General features: G+C 41.9%; 2 long non-coding RNA genes across 2 annotated transcripts in view; one reads left to right on the top strand and one right to left on the bottom strand.

Annotated features, from left to right (window-relative positions):
• The first annotated feature begins 1879 nt into the window (after positions 1-1879).
• Positions 1880-27999, top strand: part of LOC128568728 (uncharacterized) — a 41972-nt gene continuing 15852 nt past the window's right edge. Inside the window, exon 1 of the long non-coding RNA XR_008375203.1 lies at positions 1880-2025. This is a non-coding gene — a long non-coding RNA (uncharacterized LOC128568728). The remainder of the gene's footprint in view (positions 2026-27999) is intronic.
• LOC128568729 (uncharacterized) overlaps positions 6992-27999 on the bottom strand; it is a 154847-nt gene continuing 133839 nt past the window's right edge. The window contains exon 3 of the long non-coding RNA XR_008375204.1: positions 6992-7348. This is a non-coding gene — a long non-coding RNA (uncharacterized LOC128568729). The remainder of the gene's footprint in view (positions 7349-27999) is intronic.

Here is a 27999-nt window from a genome sequence, read left to right as displayed (position 1 = left end):
AAAACAACAAAGAGTACAAGCGAATTTGTGGAAAAACAAATTGCGAAGTAGCCTTTTCACCTACAAAAAGATATTCAGCTTTACTCATAAGAAAATAAACACAAATGAAAGTAGCCTGAGATGTCATTTTCACCTAGTAGATGAAGGAAAATCCCCAAGCTGAGTAGCACGTTGTGTCGGTCTGTGTGTGGAGTAATAGATACTCCCATAAAATGCTGGCAGGTGTATAAATCGATACAACCTCCTTAGAAGGCAAATTGGCAGTTTTAAACGCACATACACATTGACTCAACAAGCATTTGGCTCTTCTAAGGATTTATAAATCTAAAAAATGTGCAAAGGCATACATATGAGGTTATTCATGTTAGCCTCGTTTATGGTAACAAAAGACGAGAAACCGTCAAAATATCCATGATTACCAGATTGAGTAAATTTATAGTGAATCCATCAAAACAATATTCTTCAGCCTGACTCTCCCCGGTTCGCCCTAGGAAGGATCAGTTCCAGGGCCCAAAAGCTCCCAAGGTCAACAGAGCTGGCTGTCAAGACTCACTAGGCAGGCAGCGCCTGACTTCGTTTTCCCGTATGCCCAACTTCCTTCCTGGGTTTGGTCAACGTCACCATTACTCTGGGCAACAGCCTTGGATTTCATAACCTTTGTAATTCATCGTGTTCCCTATGATAAACAGTGGATGTAAACACACACTTTATCATCTTTTGTATTTTTACAGATTATGCAGTTAGTTGTTCTGACTTAATATTAGTCTCTCATTTTACAAAAATAAATGTTTCTAATGTAAGTAGAAATTATATTTCATTTTGGACGTTCAAACCCATGCAAAGAAATTTTTTCTGGTAATATTTTGGCAGAGAGTTTATTAAATGGCTTTGCTTCACAGAGTGATTCGAATCAAATCTTTTGTAGGTTCATCCTATTTGTTACAGTCTCTAGTGGTTTCATTCAGAAGAGTTCTAAGGATTTTATATAATCCAGGTTGGCCATAATTTCTGTGTAAAGGGAGCAAGAATCTTTGGAGCAAAACCATTTAAAAATATTTTCAAGATACTCATTTCTGAAAAATTAACAGAGAAACAAACCAGAACTTGCAAACTCCAAAGCCTCAAAAATGTTCACCTTCTTCTGAGCAGGAGTTAAAATTCTTCAAAAGGCCCCTGATATTCTTCAGAAACAAAATTACAACAGTATAAAGAAGAGGTAAGCACAGTCCCAGCAGTCCCCTCTCCACTGTCTATCCACTAACGGGCCACCCTTTCCACAAAAGACCTGAGTGTCTGTCATAGCAGGTGCCATTTACAGTCAAGTTTGTCTAAGGCATATAAACTCAGAAGCACAGACCTGGACTTCAGGTCTCAGTAAACCTAGATCAGCTTACACCATGCACTGACTCAGCTGCACACTTGAATCCACCGGATGTTTCAACAAAGGACTGAAGAAGAGCTAAGTCACACTGACCTTGTGGATTCATTTTGGATGTCACCATGACATCAGGCAGGGGGGATAGTTCTTTCTTGGTACAGCTCTTGAGATAAGATGGAAGGAGGAGCTCCAGGCTCTGGAGAGTGAAGTAGCATCCCTCACACAAATGAACGAATGCATCCTCCATCACTGGTATTTGAAAGGTTTGGGGATCCCATGATGCATTCTTCTCTACTGTAACCTACATATTGCTTTTAATTGTTCTAACTAACCACATCAGTGAATACTTGCTTGGAGTTCAGATAGCAACCTCTCTGTCAGGTCTCTCAGCAGCCAGGAGGGAGAGAGTGTTCTTGGCAAGGAGACTTGGCCGTGTGTTGATTAATAACTTGTTCTGCCCCATCAACATCTCTTCCCTCCAGCACCTTCCCCTGCAGCACCCCAACCCCAGAAGCCTGGCCTCCCTCTTCTCCCAGCACATGATCCCACAAAGCCCTTGCTCCCTTCAATCTCAGGCTTAGAATTTGCTGCAAGGCCTGGAAGTCCTAAGGGAAGTGAGTACTGGTGCTTCAGCCAGAGCAAACGAGGTGAGTGGTGAGACGCTGGCCCGGAGCCTGCCTCTGCCTCCTTGGGCTGGTGTATTGTGGGAAGTTGTGCCAGGAGCTGGTGGGGACAGCCCATTTTATTAGGAGTCAAGACTGCAACGTGGAACCTTTCCAAGGCGTCTTTCACACGTCCTTGCTACTCCTGTAATAAACAAGATTAACCCTGAGTAAGGCGCATGCTGCTGGGAAGAGCCTGTAAATTTTATCTTGTGCTGTGGCCCTAAAATGCTGGCCTTATTTTTGGCAGCCACAGAACTAAACAAATGACTGGCCACTTGCCTGTCTGTCCTCCACACAGACATCTCTCAAGGAGCAGGTTTATGAAATGGGTGTCCCAACGTGGGCTACAGCCTGGGTGTGCTTGAACATGGCCCTGTGCTCTAAGAACCAGGGTGACTTTCTTAAGGGTAGCACTGATCTTCTGTCCCATTCTTCTCCATACTGTCCCTCCTGTCCCTTGGCAGAGCCAGCTGCAGGGACATGCAAACTGAGAAGTCTTACAGGGTCCAAGGCTCAGCAGGACTGACCCCACGCTTGGTTTAAAACTTTGCTGCTGCCACCTTGAAATCCTCTGATTTTTCAATGGAGAGTCTTGCTTTTTCATTTCGCACTGGACTCTGAAAATTACATAGCTGATCCTGCTCCTGGCTTTACAGATTCTGACCCCAAAAAAGACCTGCTGGGGAGAGACCTCTGCGTGGGTTTAGTCTTCTGAAATGAGTGTGGTGGGCTTTCCAATCTGGTCCCTGGCTGGGTTTTCACAACCTCACTTGCTGCCTTTCTTCACTGTGAGCTTCCAGCTCCCAAGCCCCTCTAGGCAATATTTTTCCAACATTGAGGAAATTAATCATTGCTAAATGATTAGTAAATTCTAGACCCTGTTCTGAGAGCCTTCTGCACATTTTATCATGTAATTCTCAAACCTACATTGCAACAGAGGCACCATCATTACCCTATTTTAACGTCGAGGAAGTGGACTTGCAGAGAGTTCAAGTAATTTGTCTCAAATCAAACTCAGATGCAGTAAACTCCAAAACATGTAGTTTTAACCATGGGACCATACAACTTGATTATAAAAGGCAAATACGTTCTCCATTTCACTGGCTGTAAGATTCTTGACTGATGTGTTGACTGATTGTGAATTTGAAGATGTAAACTAGTTAGAAGTAAAAAAGTAAGAGAAAAACATTCTTCCTCTCTGCCCCCGACTGGGTACACAGGAGAATATAAACCGATCTTGCCAGAGTGCCATAAAGAAACAAGAATCTCCTGTAATTTTTTCCTATTCATTATTTTCAAGGTTGTTGGCATGGGTAGCTGTGAGCACTTTTGATGCTAGGACTGTGGGATACATTATCCAAAAAATGTTCCAGGCCATCACAGCTCTGTATCTTTTCAAATGCTTTCAGCAGACTGAGCATAGACGCAGAGTCCAGCACCAGGGAATTTTTTACAATAACCATCATCCTCTAATAGTCATAGCCAATGTTTATTAATTGCTGCTAGCCAGCATTCATATTTTACATACATAATGTATTTATTTAAACAGCCATATAGTGCAAGCATTATTATTGTAATTTTACAGATGAGAAAACTGAAAGACTAGATATTGCGGTAAGATCATTATACTGTAACTCTAGAGACAGGATTTGAATGAAGACAAGTTGAGGCAAAAAGCCATTTCCCTAACCTGCACACGATCTGAAAGCTGGTGTCTTCCATCCAAGGCGCTGTCCCACTGACAGGGGTCTGAAGGGATTAACAATCAAGGGCTGTGAGCTGGGTGCAGCGGTTCACAGCTATAACCCTAACACTCGGAGGGTGAGACCAGTGGATTGCTTCTGCTCAGAAGACCAGCCTGAGCAAGAGTGAGACCTTGTCTCTACTAAAAATAGAAAAACTAGCCAGGCATTATGTGGGTGCCTGTAGTCCCAGCAATACAGGAGGCTGGGGCAGGAGGATAGCTTGAGCCCAGGAGTTTGAGATTGCTGTGGGCTAGGACACCATGGCACTCTACCCAGGGTCACAGTAAGACTCTGTTTCCAAAACAAAAAAAACAAGTGGAAAGGCCAGTGGGGACTTCTGCGCCTGGAATCACAATGCTCTTTCTTTCCTGACATTCCCTTTTTTACCTACCACTGACTAAATGTGTGTTGGCTGGGAAGAGACCCCTGGGGACACAGCATAGCCAGCAGCAGGGGCTAAATGTTCTTTATTGATCACAATTAGAGTGGAGCTGTCCATAACTCAAGACTCTAATCCTCCTGAATTTTCTGACTATTCCTGCAGAGGAGTGATAACTGGGTAACCTAAAGGAACCTAGTTTTTGACAGTTATTTCTTGTAACACCACTCATCCAACAAGACAATTGGATCAAGGCCTGAGTGTGTAGGATCTAGCCCCCAGGCCTGTCCCCTGGTCTCCTAAGCTCAATCCTAAAGTGTGCTGGTCCCAGTATCTCCCCACTTCAGGGTGTGCCCTGCTCTGCTGCAGCAGCCAGACAAGCAGCACCGGGGAGGGCACCAGGCAGGAGGCCCATAGTCCAGGCTTCCTGTGGCCCACTACAGGCTTTCAGAGGAAAGCTGTGAACCCCACTCTCTGTAGAAGCATTGATGCAATGGAGGGGAAGCAGCCTCTCCCAAGAGCCCCAGCTCCATTGTCCCTGGGGATACCTGTGCCTTCAGCAGCAGTGGGTGAGGAAGGGGAGCAGGAGAAGAAGAGTCTGAGGGTTGGGGGCCAGCCTGAGCAAGTGTGAGACCCCATCTCTACTAAAAAATAAGTAGAAAAACCAGCTGGGCATTGGGGCAGGCACTTGTAGTCCCAGCTACTTGGGAGGCTGAGGCAAGAAGATTGCTTGAGCCCAAGAGTTTGAGATTGCTGTGAGCTAAGATGATGCCAGGGTACTCTACTCTAGCCAGGGTGACAGAGTCAGACTCTGTCTAAAAAAAAAAAAAAGAGTCTGAAGGGATGAGAGCTGGTACTCTGGTCCCCTTCTCCTCAGAAAGCAGCCTACCCTGAATGTCCAAGCTCTAGGATCACACAGTTCCCCCAGGACCCACCAGCCACTGTGACCACTTCAGTCTGGGCAGAGCTGGGAAATATTTGCGTAGGGACCAGTGACAAGAAACCTGAAAGGCTACAGGTCCTGGGGAGGACCACAATGCACGATGCCGGAGAAGCAGTGTGGTCTCACCATCTCCACTCGGGCCTGTGGTAACAGGGAGCAACCCACAGGGGCTGGCGTTTGCTTTCAAGAGGCTCTCAATTCCCTGGCGGCAGCAGCTTTGGGACTGAGAAGGGTGGAGAAGCTCTTCAGCAGCCCGAGAGTCTGCTGACTTCCAGAGGAGTGAGGGGAGGAAAAACAAAACTGCCACCTGCCTTTTCTATGGGACTCAAAGTTTCTCCAAGATAGATCTCTGCTGAAATCTTGTTCCTTCGTATTCTGCTCTGCAACTTCTTCCCATGGACTCTCTGAGGCAGTTTTCCCTCAGAATTACAAATACGCTATGTTTTATTTTCTTCCAAAACTTTCCCTTCTTTCTGAGACGATCCATCTAACCATGTCTCCAGTCAGCCATCTTGCCTTGCCCTCCAAACCCATGAGGGAATGGAGAAGATATTCCCTGAGCCCCAGGAGAGCCCATTTAATTCTTTCTGCACTCCTGAAGAGAAGGTATCATTACCTCTGCCCTGTAGGTAGGGACACTGAGGTTCAGTAACTTTAGTAACTTGCCCAAAGTCTCACTGCAAGTAAATGATGAGGCCAGAGATTCAAAGCCCAGACTGCCGGAATCAAATGCATTATCTGAAGCAAGCACTGTGCAAGCTCCCCAAACGCTGCATCCTGACGCCAGCACAGGTCAACCGTCACCCATGGGGCTGTTTACCATCTCATCTCTCAGTGTGTGCTGTAGCCCCCAACCTCCAGGCCATAGCTTCCTAACCAACACTAGCTATGTCTTGAGGTTTCCTGCCCCTGAGGAGGAGGTTCTTATAAACCTTTTTTCTTAGGACTGTACCGCACTGATTTAGAATCATTTTAATGGGACAATTTCATGTTTATAGAATACAGTAATAGCAACTTACCTTCCACCAAACCTTCTAATTTTCTCCTTCCTTTGCCTTGCCTTTAATTCTGTGAATCAGGGAACTGTGTCGTACTTTAGGAAAAGGATTGTGCCAAATGGCAATAACTTTGCAGTTGTAGAAACTGCTCTGCAGTGACAGAAAGTGTGAAATGAGACCTTCCGTCCCCCACTGTCCACTAGGACAACTCTTCATGCAGATGTAAATACCTGGGTGCACACAACACACACTCATCAAGAAATGCCCATAATCACACAGGAAAGCCCCCAAATTATACACACCTACATGGATCAACACACATGCATGCATGGGCCCCACACACACACACACACATGCATGCATGGGCCCCAACACACACACACACACACGTGCACATAAAATTTTTCTCACTCCTGGGGCTCATTGACCAGGTGAAGAGATTCTTAGAAAGCAATTGATTCATGCACATGGGATTCTGTTATGAGAAACCGCCTATACCCTCTCTTCAATACACACCCTCTTTGCTGGAAGCCAGTCTCAGGGATTTACCTGGTGTTTTTTATTCAAACAAGAACTACGCTCACTTTCCAATAATGACAGGGATGTGACTTCACATTGTAAACAGAATTTTTATTTGTTGAGCAACACTTTTTTATCCATTGACAACCTCGTTCAGACATGTTTCTAGATATATAATTATGAAAATCAAGAATAATTATTACTTGGAAGTGACAGTTTTCTTTAGAAAGGATTTTCCATGCTTTGAAAGAAGGCTTTTAGCACATTCAAAACATGACTTCGCTGATAAGATTTAACTATCTGCTTGGCTTCTCAGGATCACCCTTACCACATAGGGTCCTAGAGAATAATCACTACTGAACTCAGAGATAATCAAAACTTATGGTTCTTCTGAATAAACAAAAATTATGAGGAAAGAAACTCTTGATTTCAAATCAAAAGTTAAAATGTGTTTGGTGGAATTGACTGCTTAAAAATAGAAAAAGGAAAGTTTCTTTAGAAGACATGCAGAAATCCTAAAGGCAAACTCAAGGATGAAAAATAGTTGTAGTCCCCAGATCTCCAAAGGCCGGGAGCCCCAGCGTTCTTCCCTAAGAGTCCGGTCTGAGGCCACCTCCATCCCCAGCATCCAAACCTCTTCTTCTTCCTTTGTTGCCATCTGGCCTTTGGGTCATCAAGCTGTGCTAAATATAGACCAGCCCTTCTCAAATTCTTCTCTTTTCTGGGGAAACAAGCAAATTTTAGTTCAGATAAAAGTGAGCAAAGTGGCTACTTTCCCTGGAAAGTCTATGTTTAATAATTCCTGATTTTGCAAGAATCGGGCAGCATAAGTTCAGTTTATTAAAACATAAATTTAGCATATTTGCAACAGGGTGGTAATATTTATTCCTAATATTATTCCTAATTCAACTTTAAATTATCTTGGATGGTAAAAAGATATCTCTAATTATGCATAGACATAGGTTCTTAGAATACAATGCTTCATTTTGTCTTAATGTTTCCCAAGAGTGAGAAAATGATAGGTTAAACATTTAGTGATCTAAATGTTTAGAACACATTTTATTTCCATCAAGTGCTGCAGTAAGAAAATTTTTATTTGGGCACAAAAGAAAGGAAAGAGGAAGGGAGGGAAGGAGAAGGGAAAAAGAAAGAGAGAGAGAAAGAAAGAAAGAAAGAAAGAAGGAAGGAAAGAAAGAAAACCAATCATATGAGATATACAGGTTTACAATTGGCCTGATTTTTTTTCCATTGGATTTAGGAGGATATTAGAAATTCACAAAAACAGGCTTCCCCAGTTTCCCCTAGCATCAGACTTCACATCTGGAAACGGCCAGAATGAAATGATCACATGTGTGTGAAGTGATGCTGAGCTTGCCCCAGAGGAGCGCACGGCACGCACAGCTTCTCATTTTGGCCCTCACGTGACCCTGTGATATGGGCCTAGTTACTGTCCTTTCTGACCCCACTGCAATGATGGAGTTAGAAAGATCATTTATTAAGGTCGAGAGAAGTTAACTAATTTGACCAAGAAGTCATCGCTAATAAATGAAAGAGCAGAACTAGAATCCAGACTTGCAGATTCCCAGATCTATCCTTTTTGACCACAGTTATCATCTGACTCAATTTCCCATTGAGGTCTGGTGCCTATGTGAGTAAAGAGATTTCCTAACAAAGGGACTGTCATGGGTGCTAGACAGTTAACAAGGCCTTCCAAAGACTTCAGAGTGTACTCCTGAGCTCCTGCCTCGTCCAGCCTCAAACAGCACCAACCCTGAGTAGAGCCAGATAGCCTTTAGTCTTTAGTCCCCGTGCTACTTCCAGCTGAGAGACAGGGACTGCCAGGAGTGCCAGGTTGTGGAGGAGTCTTCGCCTGACTCTTCTAGGGTCGGTGAGCAAAGGTGCTGTGAGGACGAGCCAGTGTACAAGTGTAGGAAATGGGCGTGTGACCTGAGTGTCCATCCCATGGCTCTGCTTTACATGTCTTGCATGTGACCTAAATATACACACTTTCTTTTTTTTTTCTTTTTTTTGTAGAGACAGAGTTTCACTTTATGGCCCTCAGTAGAGTGCCGTGGTCTCACACAGCTCACAGCAACCTCCAACTCCTGGGCTTAAGCGATTCTCTTGCCTCAGCCTCCCAAGTAGCTGGGACTACAGGCGCCCGCCACAACACCCGGCTATTTTTTTGTTGCAGTTCGGCTGGGGCCGGGTTTGAACCCGCCACCCTCGGTATATGGGGCCGGCACCTTACCGACTGAGCCACAGGTGCCACCCTATACACACTTTCTTATTCATCTGCCTTCCTATCCTAAATACTATTCTGTACATTATTTTGACCACAGACCATTAGGATTCCCTTCAGAATACAAATCCTTTTCATTTTCTTTTTGGGGAGTAATTGGTTCAAGAGGAGAGGTAGCACACTGTGTAAATCATACCCAAACCTTATCTCTGACAAAGGTATGAATCTGACAAAGACTCAATAACTAGAATCTACAAAGAACTCAAATTAAACAATAAGAAGAGTGCAAACAACCCCCTCGATAAGTGGGCAAGAGATTTGAACAGAAACTTCTCCAACGACGACAGACGAATGGCCAACAAACACTTGAAAATGCTCCTCATCTTTAATTGTCAGAGAAATGCAAATCAAAACCACTCTAAGATATCACCTAACCCCAGCAAGATTAGCCCACATCACAAGTCACAAAACACCAGATGCTGGCATGGATGTAGAGCATCGCAAGATAGAAAAATAAATATCCAATGTACTCTATACTAATATGAAAACAATATATAAATAATTACATACTTATATGAACAATAAAATACAAATATAGTCTAGTACAGGGGTAGAGAGAGGTGGGAGGGGGAGGACGACTGACGCAAGGAGGGGGAGGAATGAGGTGGGCTCTCCCCTGATGTGCACATTGTGGGGGTATGTAAGACGCCCCCTGGGTGAGGGGTGCTTTTACAAATGGAACTTTACCCTGGAAGTGAGAACAACGTAATCTAAAAATTTGTACCCTCATATTAATTTGAAATAAAAAATAAATTAAAAAATAAATAAAATACCACATGGACAACCCCCCTCCCCACCCCCAAAAAACCCAAACCTTAAGTCTATTGCCTTTACCGAATTCTTTATCAGACCTGGCCAGGGTTTCAAACTGGGAGCCATTCCAGCTCAGGGAAGCCTCCCATGGGCGTGTTTTATTGGACAAGTTCTGGGATTAGTAATTTCTCCCACATGACTGTTCACAGAGTCTGCGCTGCCCTGACCCCTGTAAGCCCCCCTGGTTCCTGCCACCTGACCCGCACAGTGCACCAGCTCATCCGTGCAGGCATCAGAGCACCCCTGACCCGTGTGGGCCACAGGCCTAGGACATGGCCTGGAGTCAGACAGGGAGGCCAGAGGCAGAGATCCAGAGAGTGGGGGGGCAGCTCTGGGGATGTGGAAGGGACGCGTAAATGAGATCATACATGTACACGTCCTGGATGACCCAGAGCAGGATTAAAGAGGCGGGGCTCTCAAGGGACAGGGGTTACTGAGATACAATTCAAATCAACTTGACTCTTTTTGCTTGTAATCAAACCAGCACAGTGAGCTTTGCACAGCCTGAGCCTTCAGCATCTTCAGGAAGAGGAGGGATATGCCCTCACTCCACCCCCTCCCCTGTGCCCCGCACAAAAGCAGGGTGGGGCTGGCAGCAGGAGCTTTCCCGTCTCATTCTACCCCAGGCAGAACGGTGGGTTTCTCTCCTAACCCCAGTGCAGGCCTTTCGTGAACTCGTGAATGGCTCCCCACCCCGTGGAAATGCCCTCCTGTTTGCTTGTTCGCTCTGTCCTCACTGCCACCCGTCGAGCTGTCTCTTTAGACAGCCCCATCCCTGTGCTGCCCTGTTGTCCATGTGGAGAGTCTCTCACTGCTTTTGATTTTTTTTTTTTTGATTAAGTAACCCCTTTGCATGTGCAGATTTGTTGTTTGTGTACAATCTTTTTAGACTGATGGAAAGGCAAAGGGAAAGCAATGCATTTTTGGATTTATATCTCCTGTAGATAGAAGATGAATTCTAAGTGTGTTCTCAAAAGTGACTTGCTCCATCCTGGATTTCATTTTCGTGAGGCTAGGAAAGCAATTGAGCAGGGAGCGAGGATTCCGGGAGCTACAATTGCAGCCCTATATTAGATGTGTGCAGCTTTCTGCTTGTATTCGGGCTGAGTGTACCACACAGACAGAAGTACCTTTTTTTTTATGTGTCTCTTCACTTTAAAATCTGAAATTGCGAGGGGCGAATTGTTAGTATTGCATTGTTAATTTATGTTTATTTATTTCTGTTCTGCTTTGTTCCAAAATAGAGTTAAGGCCACATCATCTATGAGTTTCTGATCTACCTTCAGGAGCAGTTTCATTTGATTTTTTAAAAATAAAATCTGCTTGCTAATGATTGATATGTTAATGATTTGATTAATCCATCGGGTTTGATTCATTTGCATGTCATCAGGACATATTTTCAAGGAGACACTTGATGTCCTTCTCAAATTTCTCCGTTTCTCAGCATGGGGAACTTTTATTTTCCATAAGCAAACAAAATCTTGGAAGTCTGATTGATGGGAAGCTGAAATCTCAGAGTGAAGAGGTAGATAATCCTCACCAAGGTTTCCTAGACCCAAGAAAAGCTCACTTTTTCTTATGCTTCTGTTTTATTATTTTTCTTTTTGTCCTGTAAGATACATTTCTCTGTAAGAGATGTGAACCCATAAAATTCCTGTAATAAATCTAACTCACCTATCCCTGGCCAGTTGAACAAGGACCTGAACTGCTCTGGGGGCACTGGGCCCTCTCTGCCTCAGCTCAGTGGCTTTCTGCCAAACCTCAAAGTCTGGGTGTGACTTAAGCACTCTTTGTAGGAGCAAATGAGGTCAAGTTTAGGTGAAGTAGAGTGGTTAGGCCATAGCAGTGCTTACCATGGTCTGATCTGAGATGATCTGAAAGCCCTTGACTGCAGAGCAAGAAGACGGTCTTCTGCTCCCCACTTTCCAGGGCTGCCAGTCACATTAAGGCATGAGGCTCTGGTGTCCAGAGATGCTGACCAGTCCTCTCACTCCCATAAAGCTCAGTTGTCAACAAAGAGCTGGCTTCTGGATGAGGCCCTGGGACAGGCGACAGTGACTAGCTCCCATCTAGTGACGCTGCCCCAGTTCGTTATGTTTAGATTCATGTTTTCCCTCTTTCTGAGCTAGTTTGGCCATTTGAAGTAGTCACAGAAAACTATCTTTTAAAAGAAATTTATTTAACTATTTTGTAAATCAATTTGAACGAAAAATTAAATAAATTATATGGTTGTTACGTAAAGGCTAAAATTTGAGAGAACAAGAGGAAGGAGGCAAGGGCTTAGTGAAAGACAAGCAGGTCGTGTCTTGGGACAGAAGACACCGGGACTGGCCCCAGAGGGGCTGTGTCTGCAGCCAGCATCCCTGCCGACAAGCTGAGGGAGGTGGTGAACATCCTGAATGTTTCTGCTTACTGGTTTCCCCGTCTATAAGACGGATCTGATAAAAATACTGACTTCTTCACAGATTTGTGCTTAAGGTTCAAACAGGATATTATAAGGGAAAGCCTTTTGCCAAATGCAAAGTATTATCACTATGGCAGGATTATAACTAAAGGAGAGATGGGGAGGGTTAAGAGAATGGAAGGAAAAGGAAGCTAAATTGAAAGAAATTAGCTAATTAGCTAGAAAGAAGACTCTGTAGTCATGGAAGCTAGATAGGCCCAGATGCTTGGAAAGGCAGGGAGCAGCCCAGGGTGTGATTTGTTTTGCAGTAGGGTGGGGAATGGAGGAATAAAGAACAAAAATGGGTGGAGAGTGTGTAGAGAAAAAAAAAAATATGTTTTAAATGGAAACCCAACTAGGGGAAACGTGAGAGCTCCATAAACTCTGCATCTGGGTGAAACCATCCTGGGAATGAAGCTCCACTGGACGGGCTCCGGGCGTCCACTTCCCATGGCATGTGTCTGCCCGGTGTGCTGAATCAATAGCTCCTGACACTCATGCTGTTAAATAGTTGGGGTCCCTTACACACGCCAGCTGCAGAGCGAGGTACTCCAGATGCCCTGTGTGGAAGGGAACAAGGACAGGCATAGGACACCCCACAAGGCCACAACACCACCAGTTTCCCTTGGCACTTAACACCCGGCATCCAGTACAATGCCTGACAGAGTGGTCATCCCTTTGAGTTAATATTTTTTTTTTATTTTTTATTTATTTATTTTTTTTTTGTAGAGACAGAGTCCCACTTTATGGCCCCTCGGTAGAGTGCCGTGGCCTCACACAGCTCACAGCAACCTCCAACTCCTGGGCTTAAGCGATTCTCTTGCCCTCAGCCTCCCGATGAGTTAATATTTTTTAAGTGAGTGAAAAAAGAAGAAAGGGAGGGAGGGAGACAGAAAGAGGGAAGCGATGGGAGGAAAATGGCTCAATTTTCTAGGCCAGAGCCCCCAAGAGCTCCGCATCTAAAGGCCTGGAATTTTATCCCGTGTCTCCATCTCTCCCTAGCAGTGAAATCAAGGAGATGGCACCAGTGCTCCCAAGCATGGGCCTTGAGTCCAGGAGAACCAAATTTAAAGTTCAGTTCACCACCTCTTAGCTGTGTGACACTGGGCACATTACTGTATCATGGGAATAACCAGGCCAGCTTCACTAAGTTATGGCTGATACCAAACGAGATAATATAGGTGCACAAGGTGGATGGCCAAGAAGAGCAATTTTAATCATTACTGCTATCACTACACATGTTCTGCAAAAATTCAGAGAAATTATTTTGATTCTGTTAAAACGTGACATTATATGGATTTTCATTCCATAAACAGATTCTTATACTTTGCTCCCTAATTAGGCTGTATCTGTCATGTCTGTAATTCCTGTGTAATTAAAGTGAAATTAAATGTCAATTTACTTTGAATTACAGAGTAATTCTATGTGTACACGCCATGCAATCTGCATTCTGTTAGAAGATGACAACCAAAAATATCCTGACAGTCCCTCTGTAATTACACAGTGATCTGATTAAGATCAGCTTGACAAACTACCTGCCAAGACCCGAGGAAGAAAAAGCTGTGAGTGGTGGAGGGGTGGGTGGAGGTTAGGCACAGGAGTGGAGGTGGGAGCAGGAGCTCACCAGTGACCCGCCACTCCCCAGGAACATGTGACATGCTGAAGCACCAGCCATCCCTTTTGTGGGCTGTGAAGGTGATCCTTTAGAACAACAGAAAAAATTTCCTTCATTACAGGACATGTTCCTGATGCGGCTTCCACTTCACTTTCTAACCCAGCTGTTTTAATTAGGTTGGTGTGGAGTCGCCCTGCCTCAAAGACAGTGATAAACGGAGAGAGAATATTTCAAAGCTCACCCAGGAATTTTGTTTTTCTGTAATGGCTATTCTTTCGCCACCAAGGGGCAGGTTAATACTGCACCGTTCTTTAGCGTAAGTGGCAGTTGGGAAAGATGAGGGGAGAGCAGGGTGTCAAGGAGCCGGGTTGGGAGGCTGCGCAGCAGCCCTGGGGTGTGGGGCTTCAATCTCTAAGATGCTCGCAGTAAATGGGGCAGCACAGAAAGACAAACGCACCGCCTGTGCTTCCCCTCGTCTCCATCCTCTCACCTGACTCTGAGGCCCCCCTCAGTTTGCCCTTGTTTCTGGGTGCCATCCCTGCCCAGGTCTGACTTATTTCCGATTGTTAACAAGCGTCGCACTCGCTTTCTTTTGGGATGAAAGATCTGGTTATTTTGTATTAACTCAAGGGAAAAGACTTCTTTTTCTGCTGTTCCCTGGGTCCCAACATTCTCCTGGCTGGGTCTGCAGGGCCCAAGGGCAAGTTTCCTAGAGAAGAGGGGTAGGTCCTCTAGATCAGAGCCAGCGAGGTATGACAGAGAGAGGCCAAGTGACCCAAAGCCGCATGCTCTGCCCTGCTGTAGAGGTGCCTCCCAGGACATAAAATCCAGTCCTGAGTTTCAGAATGGGCTCTGCTTCTTACCAGCTATGACCCCGAGCAAGTCATTTGACCTTTATGAGCCTCATTTCTCCCAAATATAAAAGGAGATTAGTATAAATTGTCCTTCTGCCTATTGTGTAGTGTTGTTGGGAGAACCAATTAGCTCTTTTAGATGAAGATGTCAGGAAGAGTGAAGACCTGTGCAGGGTGATTGCTAAAAGCATCATTGTCAGAGGTATTTTAGTCAGGGCCTCTCTCTTGCAGATAACTGAAACTCTACCTGAGACTAAGGAGATGGGGGAGGGAGGGGAGAGGGTTTGGAGGACTCTTAGAGCCAATATATTCAGCATAGATGCAGCTGTAGGCCCAGCACGTTCAGGGTCACGCATGTCCTTAGACTCGGCTTCTCTGTGTCTCTGGGTTCTGCCATCGGCTGAGTGTGTGCCCTGCACTCTCAGGCTGCCTGTGTGGTGCTGCGTGCCTGGTCTAGGCTGATATACTCTCCATGTCACCGCCACAGAAGAAGAGCGGGTCTTAGAACCTCTCACTGCAATCCCAGGCCTCTGTCTGCTTTCATGGAGTCACATGCACATCCATAAGCCAATTGCCAGGGCTGACGGGCCCGGAGAGCCCACTGGCACTGATTCCAGCCTCAGCCTGGACCAAAAGGCACTGCCATCCTCACCAGCCATGTGGGCCAAGCAAGGAAGGGATGGTGGGGACACTGAGAAGAAAGAGCAGAGGCTGGGCCGAATGGTCGCAGACATGCACTTCGGAAGTCAAGGACTTGTGGTTGGACTCCATCCTGGAACAAAAAGTAAGCAGACAGGCGGAAGTGGAGAGGCCCAGCTAAGGATGAAACAGACACAGCTGGACAGACTCTCGATGCAAAGTAGCCAATAACATGAGGAACGGCTGAGAGAAGACGTATACTCACGTCACGCAGCCTTGGGACTCTGGAACTGGACAGTTCCCTTACAGAAGAGGCAGAGAAAATAACTGCTGATTGATTGACAGAAATCTTACCAGAATGACAAAATGACTCCTGATGTGCAGCTACAGGTTACCTGCACTTTGCTTTCACATCTGGCAGCAGGACCCCCTCTCTGAGTATTTCTCCCCAGATGAATTGCTCCTGCAGCGAGCATCATCACACTTGCTGTTTAGACCTTCCCCAGCTTGCCTCCCGTGCCTGAATAACATGCCTCCCTCTCCACAATCTTTCCGCTTTAAGTCCAAAGCCAACGGGCATCCCAGCCGGCTGCTGTGGGGGAGGCATTTAGCCAGGGACACCAGCGATGGGAGATGGACTCTGGTACATCTGCCTGAGGATCGTTCAAGGTCATTGTTCTCATTGCATGTGTCTCTTGTGTTCTGACTATTTCAAAATTTTGCATAATGGGCAACATGGAAAAGTCAACATTTATCTTTTCGTATTTGCCAAATTCCAAGGGAGGCTATTAAAAAGTCCAGCATTTTCTGTGAAAAGAAAATTGTTATAACCGAATGCCTTTTAAAATAAGCCTATCATTGTTGTATCTGGTGATTTTGGAGTTCAAGAAGACACCAACGCATTCCTAGGACTCTGCCCAGTGCGAGCTGGGCTCTCATTCCGCGCCGATTCACCTTGAAGGTCAACTCAGCTGGGCACAGACCAATAACCCTACATGTTTGTCCTTGTCATCATGCTTTCCTTTTGTTTCCTTAATTATTATCTGGACACAGGAATTTACATTTTGGGGTCATATAAAATGTAAAAAAAAAAAAATCCTGACACATGTCAATGCAAGTCTTAGTCCTACCCATGACCCCCAGGCCTCCCACCCTAGAAATCTGTGTCTGTCTTTCCATGCAGGTGGATGTTCCATGCCCATGCAAACATTATATAGACATGAAATTTCTAATATCAATTGCAAAGTGACATATATTATATATATGGCGCTTTATTTTTCTGCAACTTTCATAGTTGCACCATATATATTTTTCTACAACTTGCTTTTGCTTTTCATTGCACCCTTTGTCTTGGGGAACATTTCACACCACCACGCGTGGGATTCCCTTCTACAGTTCCTCGTGATGAGCGTTCCTGTACCATTTTGAACTACGCCGTTAGGTGAATTTCTAGGGGTATACAGGCTAGAGCAATTCATAGGCATATTTTAAAATTCCATTGATTTCTGAAGATTGAGTATGTTCACATGATACAATAATAAGAGTTATAAAGAGATACTTTAAAATACTGAACACTACCCCTTGAAAGCCATTCAGTTCCCATTCGTGGGACAACTTCTGCTACCAGCTTCTTTTATATACCCTGAAAAACGCAATGTTCTATACCTTCCTTTTTCTCCTTAATCATATATCCTGGCTGTGTACCAGCATGTAAAGAGGTTCTCCTCCTTTCATACACCTGAATAGCATTCTAGGGAGGGATGAACCAGACTTTAATTTACCCAGTCTCTTTATGATGAATATTTAGGTTATTTCCAGGGTTGTTTTTTTGTTTGTTTGTTTTTGCTAGTTTAAGCAATTCCGCAACATATAACCTTTTATACACGTTATTTGACAAAAGGATAAATATGTTCAAAGGAAGATACATTCCTAGAAATAAAACAACTGAGTCAGAGGGTAGCTATATCATAAAATATGATGAAGATTACAAAATTGTCCTTTACAAAGATTGGGCTCATTTATATTCCAAAAGAAACTCATAGGAGTGGCTACTTCTCCATATTCTCACCTACTAAAACACACATCATGTATGAAGAAACTTTTTTGCTCTTTGCCAAACTCAGAGGTTAAATGGTATTTAATCTGAGTATCTCTTCGTGTAAGCAAGCATCTTCTCACGTGTTTAAAAGACATTTATTCTTCCTTTCCTGTGATCTAGCTATTCATATTCTTTGTCTATTTTTTTTTTTTTTTAATTTGGCCGGGGCTGGGTTTGAACCCGCCACCTCCGGCATATGGGACCGGCGCCCTACCCGCTGAGCCACAGGCGCCGCCCCTTTGTCTATTTTTTATAATGGGGTTGCTATTCTTATTCTTATTGATTTTCAGATTTTATATATTAAGGAAATTAGCTCTTTGTATGGATTATAAATCAGACCTTGACATTTGTCTTTTGACTTGATTATTTGCTTTGTAATACAGAAATACTGATTCTTCTTAGTCTAATTATCAATCTCTGCCATTAGGGTTTACATCGTACCTTAGAAACACCTTCCTTTATTGGAGACTTGTTGTTTAATATTTTCATATCTTTTTCTGGTATTGTTTTATTTTTATAGATTTTACATTTTAAATTTTTATACATATTGCAAAATTATACTACAAAGAGATTATGGCAGCCTCTACTTCCAGGGACAGTGTATGTTGACTCTTTCGTGTGTTTGCCTCTTATCTCTTATGAATTATCCATCCTTCCTAAATCTTAGCTTCTCTGCAAGGAAAAGCTCTGTCTCCTCTTGAATATATCCCAAGTCATGGTACAAAGCACAGGGCTAGGCACACAGAGAACAGTCGTGTGCATAGGCTTGTTCTTTTCCTTTTTCTTCTTTAACTTGAATAATTTCCACCCACAAAGGGACAGCCTGTCACCTCTTTGCTCACCACCACATCCAAAGCAAGAAGTGCTGAGAAATAGGTCACTGGGTGTCTGAGAGCACAATTTTTAAAGTACAATTTAGGAAATGTAGTCTAATTATCTTGGGATTTGTTCATTTATTTGTCTATAAATATTTGCAAAACATACTAGTAAAAGCACTTCAAATTGAATATCACAAATGTCCTTGATTGAGGAGCTATGAATTCACAAAATTAGGTCTACTCCACAAAAATCAAGAATGCTGTAAGTTAGAACACCCAAGGAGCTGCATTAATTCCTGAAGGCTAGATTCTTAGGAAAAATAGGCAAAATGAAGAGAGAGACCACTGTTTTCCGGAAAACATGTTTAACACACAAATAGGATCTGTACTTTGGCATCCTAGGGAAACTAGACATGGGTTGCATAGCACGTTGAGTATGAACCTGCTGTCACAGAGCGGCTCCCAGAGAACAAATCCTCTCCTGCGGCCTCCCCTCCAGGGTCTTATGTGCAAGTTCAATTGACTCTGGTGGGTTTTTTAAAAAGAGAATTAAATATATAATTAATTATGACACTCAACAGACTCAAAAGCCTTCTGAAGAATTCAGCTCTTTGTCCTATCACACCGCCGAACAAGAATTGTATGACTTGGTAAAAGGAAAGACTGGGTAAAAATATTATTTAAACCTTTCTGAAATCAGTAAGTTTTTTCCAAAGAATCGATCCTAGCTTAGTCTTCCTTTCCTGAGACCTACAGCAGTGAAATCTCATCGGTGGGGCCTTCTGAGAGGTGGACATTTGTTGTCTTTTGTCTCTCAATGTGTTTCCACCTCTTCTGATATCAGCCCCTCAATATTCCTTAAGACACCTGTCTCAAATTTCTGTGTGTTTTTAGGGTGTGGTTGAGCCCATCCATAAAGGGAATGGGATGTTATGTGGGTCTAGTAAATCACCATATTTCATTCCTGAGCTGTGTTTGAAGGTCAGGACCCAATATGTGATCCAAATCACATTTGATGAGTCTCATTCCTGGAACCCTTGATGGAACTATTGAGGGGAAATAGAAGTTTTCTTTCTGCTGGGATAGCCAAGGATCTGCTTAAGAAACCAATTGAGAGAGAAACAAGGTTGAGTGATACGTAGAAGTTATTGAGTCCTAAAGATGTGATGTGAACCCCCAGATCTAGCAATGCCAGAAGAAAGAAATGTGTTATGTAGCTTTGAAATGATTCCAAACCCATAATTTGCTGCTGAGAGACATATGTTTTGCTGTGATAAGAACCGGAGTGTTATCCCCCCGCCCCATGAGAACGTTACACCACACTTTATTAGAACACATATGTGAGTTATTTGCCTTCAACTACAGGATGCAAAAATGCATATAAAACCAAGATTTTGACAGACTGAGAGTTCAGGCTGTGACCTCCAAGCTGTTCTCCGAAGCCCCTCAATGCGAGGCCTTCTATGTCATTTCTGCTCTCTGCTGGGCAGGTCAAACCATCTCTCCCCAGAACTTCTTATAGGAAGGTACGGCTCAAACTTTGATTAGACTTTATGGACACAGAGGCCTGCTTCCCACCTAATCGTGCACCTAGACTTTGATAATTGGACTCTAAACAAAACAGCAACTCACTCCCTATCTGATACTTATGTCCTGAGTGTATTTCTATGAGATTTATTCTCACTATTTTCCCCTCTTGGAAAATTGTGGAGGAATAAAAACTCTTTAAATCACAATAAACCATGTGATTTGTGAAATTATACTCTGATCGCTTCCTTATTTTGATCATACAAGGAACACACCCACCCTTTTATGCACATCTGAGTTGAGTTTAGTCAGTCACCACTGATGGAGTCTGGCTAACACAGGAAAGATTGGGTGAGGGAAACTTTCTTCACAAGTGAAGCTATGAAAGACTTCATAAATATGTTCTCATATCAGTCAATCAAGACAATATATTAAGCCTCAGAATATCTGCGATGTTTGTATGGAAATTAATTTAGCAATAATGAGTAAACTATTATGGGTTTTATTTTGGTCCATCTCTCCAGAAACCTTTTCTGGCTTTTCCTATCTGGAAATTTCAATGAGATGCCTGTTCATTTATTTTACTTTAAAGTAGATCGTATACACATGAGGGCATTCTCTGTATACACACGAGGGCATTCTCTGTGTCTCGAGTTGAGACCCACAAAGTTAGGAAAGAAATACAAATAGATACACAAAATCCACGTACGGTAGAATTCCACATCTGGTGGCCTCATCTTCACACAGGCTATAGTGAAGGGCTCTGTACTCACCTCTAGCTAGGATGATTTAGGAAATTTTTAAAAGACTTAGTGACAATGCGAAGCATTTGGAATAAATTCCCGGGAAATTTTTCAGAATCCACTTCTCTTAGAGATTGTAAATATAGGATGGAAATTCTTACTATTTTAATACAAGAAAATATTCCATGCCAATGGTTCTCAAATATGATTATGTGTCAGAATGATCTGGAGACATAATATATACATAGTCTTTCAGGTCCTACCCTATACCAGCTGGTACAAGCTGCCTTCTAGTTCCAGGAACCAAAATCAATGATAACAGTAAAGCATATTTCCTAAACTCTCTACACATGTTCCTTATTTGTGCCATTATCTCATTAAAGATTCACAATAAGCATACAAAACATATCATGTTAGGCGATGGAGCACGTAACAATCGTTGTTTGCATTTATGGATTAAAAATATAAGGTTTAAAGAATTTGAGAGCCTTTCTTAACGTCGAATGACAGGGCAAACCCACGATTCCAGACCCCAAACTCTCGGTCTTTAACCTATTTCCAAATGCAGATATGACATCTGTCCAGTGTCATGTTTGAGGTACAAAATCAATTAACTTTGCTGATAGAGAATTAGTTAGACTCATACCCACAAGGGAAAATAAGCAATGGAAACAACATTCATTAAAAAAGAAAAAAAAAAAAACTTGTGTTGTAGAGAGCTATAAGAGTCTTCATTCAACCCTCAGAAGCCATTTCTAAGAAGGCAGGAAGACACGGAAAGAAGAGATGGAGGGAGGGAGAGAGGAGGAGGATAAGGAAACAAACAAAGGAAGAAGCTATTTATTTAAAAGGTTTACATACAAGAGACCCTATATCCTCCATTATTAAAAAGATCTATATCTCACCTCATCCTTCAATAGTTAATCCAAATCCCAACAGATGCATGGAACCCTTATTCCTTTCCTTGTTTAAAGACAGAAAATAGCTATTTCAAAGAGCCAAGATAAGACTTTTTTAGATTATTAAGTTAACCTTAAAATTTCTATTTCCCACAAATTTTAAATTCCTGCCATTGTCCCAAATGCTAATGTATGGGCTTGGAGGGAGGTATCCTACAGTGTCTAATCCACGTCATCAACAGCTATCGTAATGGGAACAGGGAGTAGATTTTCCAGTTTGTAAACTACACAAGGCCTTTGTTTTTCCTCTTGCCCCCACCAGCTCCAACTAGACAACACCAAAAATAAATCTTAATGAATTTAACCCGTTCCCCCGAAAATAAGACAGTGTCTTATTTTAAGGTGTGCTCCCAAAGATGCGCTAGGTCTTATTTTCAGGGGACGTCTTATCTTTCCTGTAAGTAGGTCTTATTTTTGGAGGGTGTTTTATTTTCAGGGAAACAGGGTAGTACTCATTAACCCCTTCATCAGAGGAAATTCAGAACGAAGGAACACACAATCCTTGGAAGCAGAGAAGATACAAGGAAATTAACAAACCATTTAGAATCAGTAGCAATTAGTATATGATGAGAAAAAGATTGTGTTGAGAAAACAAAATTGCCAAAGGGTTGTTTACAGAACTTCCTTCAAAAATAAAATAAGAATTGTCTTCTATGGTGAGAACAGAAATGCTTAACCCATCCCAGATTCCCTCCCAGTTCTGAATTACTTTGCCTTTCCTAGGACACGCTTACTGGGAGTTATACCTTAATTTGTTAATAAAATCAGGAAAACCTCATGCTATCATGTCAGTGCATTCTGAACAAGCAGATCTTGAGTCTTTCCTCTCTGTCCATCGGAGCTTCTAATGGCATTGATAGACTGCTGGAGCGTTTTTAATGGTGTGCAGCTAACACATCACCGGTTGCCAACATGCTTTTCAAAATGTGCTTTTTCAAAATGTCCGATGACAGGTACTGAAAAGCTAATGGAAAAATCACTCTTTGATAATAAAACATCCATGTTTGACTTTCTGGCTTAGTAAATAAGTTCTTTCACATTAGAGAGGGCAAATGGAAACCTGATGTATTGTCTCTCAAAAAGATATATACGTATATATACAAATACATACATATACACACATATATATACACACTTGTCCTTCAACAATTTCTGATAATACTAACTTAAGTTAGGGTAACTTTCTAGAAACTTAGCACGTTGATGCTTTGGCAGATCCTTCGTGTTTTTGTGTTCACATTCTTCCTATCACAAAGAGAGCCTGCTGGGTCTCTGAATAATAGGAGAGTATGGTCACCTTCATTCATTCTTTCAGCTCATGTATTGATCCCCTGTTTTGTGTCAGTTGTGTACACAGAGGCAGATGAATAAAACTCATCTCAGACTTCAGTCCTCACAGTCTGGTGAAGGGTGAGGAAGAACATGTAAACAATTAACAAGCACCATTGTCCTAACTGATCAAATACTTAGTGAAAGCTTAGAGAGAGTGGGAAGTGACCATCAGCTAAGGAGGCTGAGGGAAGTCTTCCCGGAAGGGGTGATAGTTGAGCTGAATATTGAAATAAAGGTAAGAGTTCATTGTAAAGGTAAAGGGAGAAGACTTTTCAAGTAGAGGGAATAGGAGGTGCAAAAATAAGATGTATTAAAGAACATGGTAGTTGGGGTGTTCAGAAACTAAATGCGTGTAGGGATATGTCAGGAATAGATCATAGAAATATACCCAGTGGTAGACTCTGATAAGCTTTCTAAGGCATGCTAAGAAATATGAATGTTACCTTATAAACAAGCAGGAGCGTGTTATTAAAGTCAGTGATAAGCTCAAATAGATGGTATGTTGTTGGTGTGCCTTCATTTCACCAAGGCAAAAACAGCAATGACAAAATTCATTACTTCGTAGTATGAGAAACTTCACTGAAATACAAAGACGTATCCACTGACAGCGACATTTGCTAAATATTATAATATGTTCCTGAGAGAAGATGGAAAATAACCTCAGGAGGTCTTTAAGAATAGACTAAATTATTATTTGTCTTAGATGCTTCAGATGTGATTGTTCACTAAGGTTAGGGGATTGACTCTGAGTCTCTCCCAGATTTCCAGTTCCCTTGTTCACAGAATATTGTAGTGAACAGAGTTCTGCATTGGTTAGCAATTTGTACTTGATCCTCTGGTTGCAGATTGATTACACGATTACAGCAGCAGAAAGTTCACTATAGAATTATGCACAGAATGAACGCTATGTGCATGGGAAGTCATCTGGGGAAGATGAAGTAACTTGGCTTATGAGATAGGTGTGTTTCCCCTTTCCTTTCTCATAGGCTTGTTCTCTGACCTTGATGAAACCCCATTTTGGTTAAGGTTATCTGAACACTAGCACCATCAGGGATGAGAAAACACAGTAACGAGCTATAGTAGAAATAAAGGAACTCATCTAGACTCACTCAGTATGGAGGGGCGCCTTGCGTCATTGCCCAGGAAATTAGTTAAAACTAGCTATTATTGAAGGTGCCCTCTGAGACTATTAATAATCTCCAGAAATGTCATTGCTTTAGCATTTAGAAAGTACATCCGTGTGCATTACCTTAGCTGTCTTCTAAAAAACACTGAGGGGAACGAGGCTTTTACAAATGAGCACTCTGAGGCTGGGGAACTGCAGGGACCTGCCTCGGTCTGTGTTAACTACTACGTGACACAACCTGGGTTTAGCTTCACTACAGAAACACTTTATCTAACTCTTAGTCCAAACTGTCTTTCCAAAGTGAGGAAATAATAGTTTAAGTGTAAGGGAAAGAGACAAAAAGAAATCAACAGTCAAAACAAAATGATGCTAAATAGAATGATATCCAGAAACTAGAACTTGGCCGCATTATCAGGGTCATGAATAATACCAAAGCAGATTGTAAATCTGCAAATACCTATCTTTAGTAAATAACCTTCAAGCTAAGGACAATCTCCTAGAACACTGCAGTGATAATGCATTGAGGAGAGGCCAAGAAAAGACTTTTATTAAGCATAATGGTTAGAGCTCTGATGTAGTTCCCATCAGCAATATAAAACAACTTTATTATGAAACGAAAAACTTCATTAAACTATGTATAACAACTGAATTTGATTGAAACTAAAATACCATGGGTTATCTGATGGATGACTACCTTATGTCCTACTAAGAGAGAAAAAAAATCCTACCAGTGAACTAAACTGTAATAGGCCATTGATGTTAAGACAGGGAGTGATTTCAGGGGTACTAAAAGGAGGAAAAACGTCTGCATTTTATTTATTTTTTTTTTTTATTTTTTTTTTGTAGAGACAGAGTCTCACTGTACCGCCCTCGGGTAGAGTGCCATGGCGTCACACGGCTCACAGCAACCTCTAACTCTTGGGCTTACATGATTCTCTTGCCTCAGCCTCCCAAGCAGCTGGAATTACAGGCGCCCGCCACAACGCCCGGCTAACGTCTGCATTTTAGAATGGATGAAATACAGTGGTTACATACCCTGCAACAGAGGTTTAATAATAACTGGAGGCCCGGAGGTGACATGTTCCCCTTGAGTCCACAGTGATCTCTCACGAACTGGATTTTACACGAAAAGAAGACCCCCTGTACTGTAGTGAGAATGCCACAGTCTGGGGATAAGTTTGATCTTAGAAATGGCATTGTTAGAGGTAGAAGGCAGAGGGGCTTGTTCTGAGAAATCATATACAAGGAAGGTAATAACAGGGAAAAAACTCTATTAATGCAAAATATTCTAAAAACCATGGAGTTTCTAGACTCTCAAGGAGAGGCAAACAAAAGACTTTTGTTTTTTTACATGAACCCAAGAGGCTGGGTTTTTCATTTTTTTACATGAACCCAAGGGGCTCGGTTCATGTAAAAGAGGTAGTGATCTGACCTTCAGAAGCCAAATACTGGAAGGGGAGTCCACTAGTAAATTGATTCTTGCATCATCTGGGTACCTTCCTACTAACCTAATTCATTAGACAAGCTTCAGTGATATTTTTCTATCGAATAGTAAAAATACTTTAAAACAGTGATGAATGCTGTCAAATTCCCTTCCAAATGTCATTGTTTATAAGCTATAAAGTGCGTAAAAAGTCTTATTTCCCCATAACTGCAGCAACTTGGGGCATTACTGGTTATTACATGATTACAGATAAAATACATTGAATGAGAACATTATATCTCTTTTCAATTAAAATTTTAATCGTATTAACAAAGCTTAGAATGTTCTTATTTATTTTTTGATTATCTGAATTTACTCTTCCAAATCAGCTTTTCATAGGTTTTTTCGCAGTTTTCTATTGGTTATCATCTTTACTTCATTGATCTATAAAAACTCTTTATATGTCACTGACATGGTCAGATTAACAGACAGAAAATATCACAGTTTTCCCTTGATCTGGTGTTTATTTTTCAATGTTATTTGCAGTGTTTTTCACCATATCAAGGGTTTAAAGTTTTATATAATAACATATGTTAATCTTTTTCCTTATGTTTTCTAATTTCTATATCTTACTTAACAAAGTTCCGTTACCCAAAGATAATAAAGCATTGCCTTTAGTATTTTAATTTTTTACCTTCAGATTTTTAATGCAGTTGAATCTATTTTTGTATTTGATACAATATAGATATTTAACTTTTTATTTTCAAAGAAAAAAGTATTTGTCCTAAATCATTCATTGTAAAATACATTCCTGCTCCATAGATTTCCAAGGCAATCTTTCTTTTCGTGTCTTAATGGGCAGTCTTTACTGTTTCATTGATTTATTTGTTCCTTATGTGCTAATGGCATAATGTTTAAATTATGTTATATAATTTCTTAATATATGACAAATTAAGTCTCTACTTCATAAAATGCATTTCAAGACAATTTTTGAGTAACCTTGTACGTATATACTTTCAGATAATCTTAAAACAAACAAACCTGCAAGTTTTCTTCCACTGACTTCTCACCAAAATACCATTGGAGTTACAATGAGAGTTCCGGGAGATTTACATATAAATTTAAGAAAGATTATATCCTCACCACTACATTTATTCAAGCCTGTATGTTTTCAGGTAAAGATGTCATTGCTGACTTTATGAAGACTTATATATTTCTTATTACATTTAGTCTGAGATTTTTCAAAATTGTTGATGTCATTGAGATTTAAAAAATTAATAAGTATTAGCCGGGAATGGTGGCTCACACCTGTCATCCTAGCACTCTGGAAGGCCAAGGCCAGAGGATCACTTGAGCTCAGAAGTTGGAGACCAGCCTGAGCATGAGTGAGACCCCTGTCTCTATTAAAAATAGAAAAATTACCCAGGCATCATAGTGGGCACCTGTAGTCCCAGCTACTCAGAAGGCTGAGGCAGGAGGTTGCAATGATTTATTCCAGGCATCTTCAAACTTCTTAAACAGGGGGCCAATTCACTGTCCCTCAGATGGTTGCAGGGCCGGACTATAGTTTAAAAAAAAAAAAAAAAAAACTATGAACAAATTCCTGTGCACACTGCACATATCTTATTTTGAAGTAAAAAACAAAATGGGAACAAATACAATTCACACCACTTCATGTGGCCCGCGGGCCACAGTTTGAGGACACCTGATTTATTCTAAGATCATGACTCTGCACTCTAGGCTGAGCAACAGAGCAAGACCGTGTTTCAACAAATGAAAAAGAGTTAATTAATAACCATCTACTGCAGCGTTAAATAAATGACTTCTACATACTCATCTTGCCTCCAGACACTTTGTATATTCTATTTTTATTCTGAATACTATTTCATTTAGAGCCATTTGGTTTTCTTGGTATGTGATCTTCATTCATAATAATTGTGTCTTTTCCAACATAGATGCCACTTATTTATTCTCTGATTGTGTTAACTAAAAAGAATCTTCATAATAATGAAAAAAAAAAAACAGCATCTTACCTTTTTTCCAGGAGTTAATGTGAATATATTTAGTATTTAATGTGACAGTTGTTTATGTGTAATAAAACTGTTTTTCACGTTTAGGTATTTCCCATCTCTTCCTATTTTTTTTTTTTTAAATCCATCAAGAATAACTGCTAAATTGATAGATTTGCTAATGTACTATCCTTCCATGTCTTGAGTACATTCCATTTGATTAAACTATTTGGTAAAGTATCCTCGGACTCCTAGAAGAAATCCCACTTGAGCATGAGGCATTTTTGTTGTTAACTTTTAAGATACCTTTCAGATGTCTGCACCTACAGTCATAGGTAAGTCTAGTCATAGTTCCTGCTGCTTTTGCTGAGCTCGTGTCTCCCATCCTGCATACACTGTGGGAACTGTTCAGTTTATAAACTCCCCAATTGTTTCACTCTACACACACTCAGCAAAGCCTCAAGGAGACCCTGTATAGGTTTTGAACTTTCATTTCTCTGCAGGTCCTTCATTTCTGGAACTATGTACTACAATTTCCAGCCATTTTTGCCTCTCCAGACTCCAATCTACATCCCCAGCATTCCTCAAGGCTTTGTGTAGGTTTCCTCTCCATGTGCCAATGTCTGAAAATTGCCTGTAAGCATTAAGTCAAGAAGGTCTCGGCAATCACT

The sequence above is a fragment of the Nycticebus coucang genome, chromosome 17 (genome assembly GCF_027406575.1).
Source record: "Nycticebus coucang isolate mNycCou1 chromosome 17, mNycCou1.pri, whole genome shotgun sequence".
Taxonomy (NCBI): Eukaryota; Metazoa; Chordata; class Mammalia; order Primates; family Lorisidae; genus Nycticebus; species Nycticebus coucang.
The sequence above is the reverse complement of the archived record's forward strand: the minus strand, read 5'-3'. Positions and strand labels throughout refer to the sequence as shown.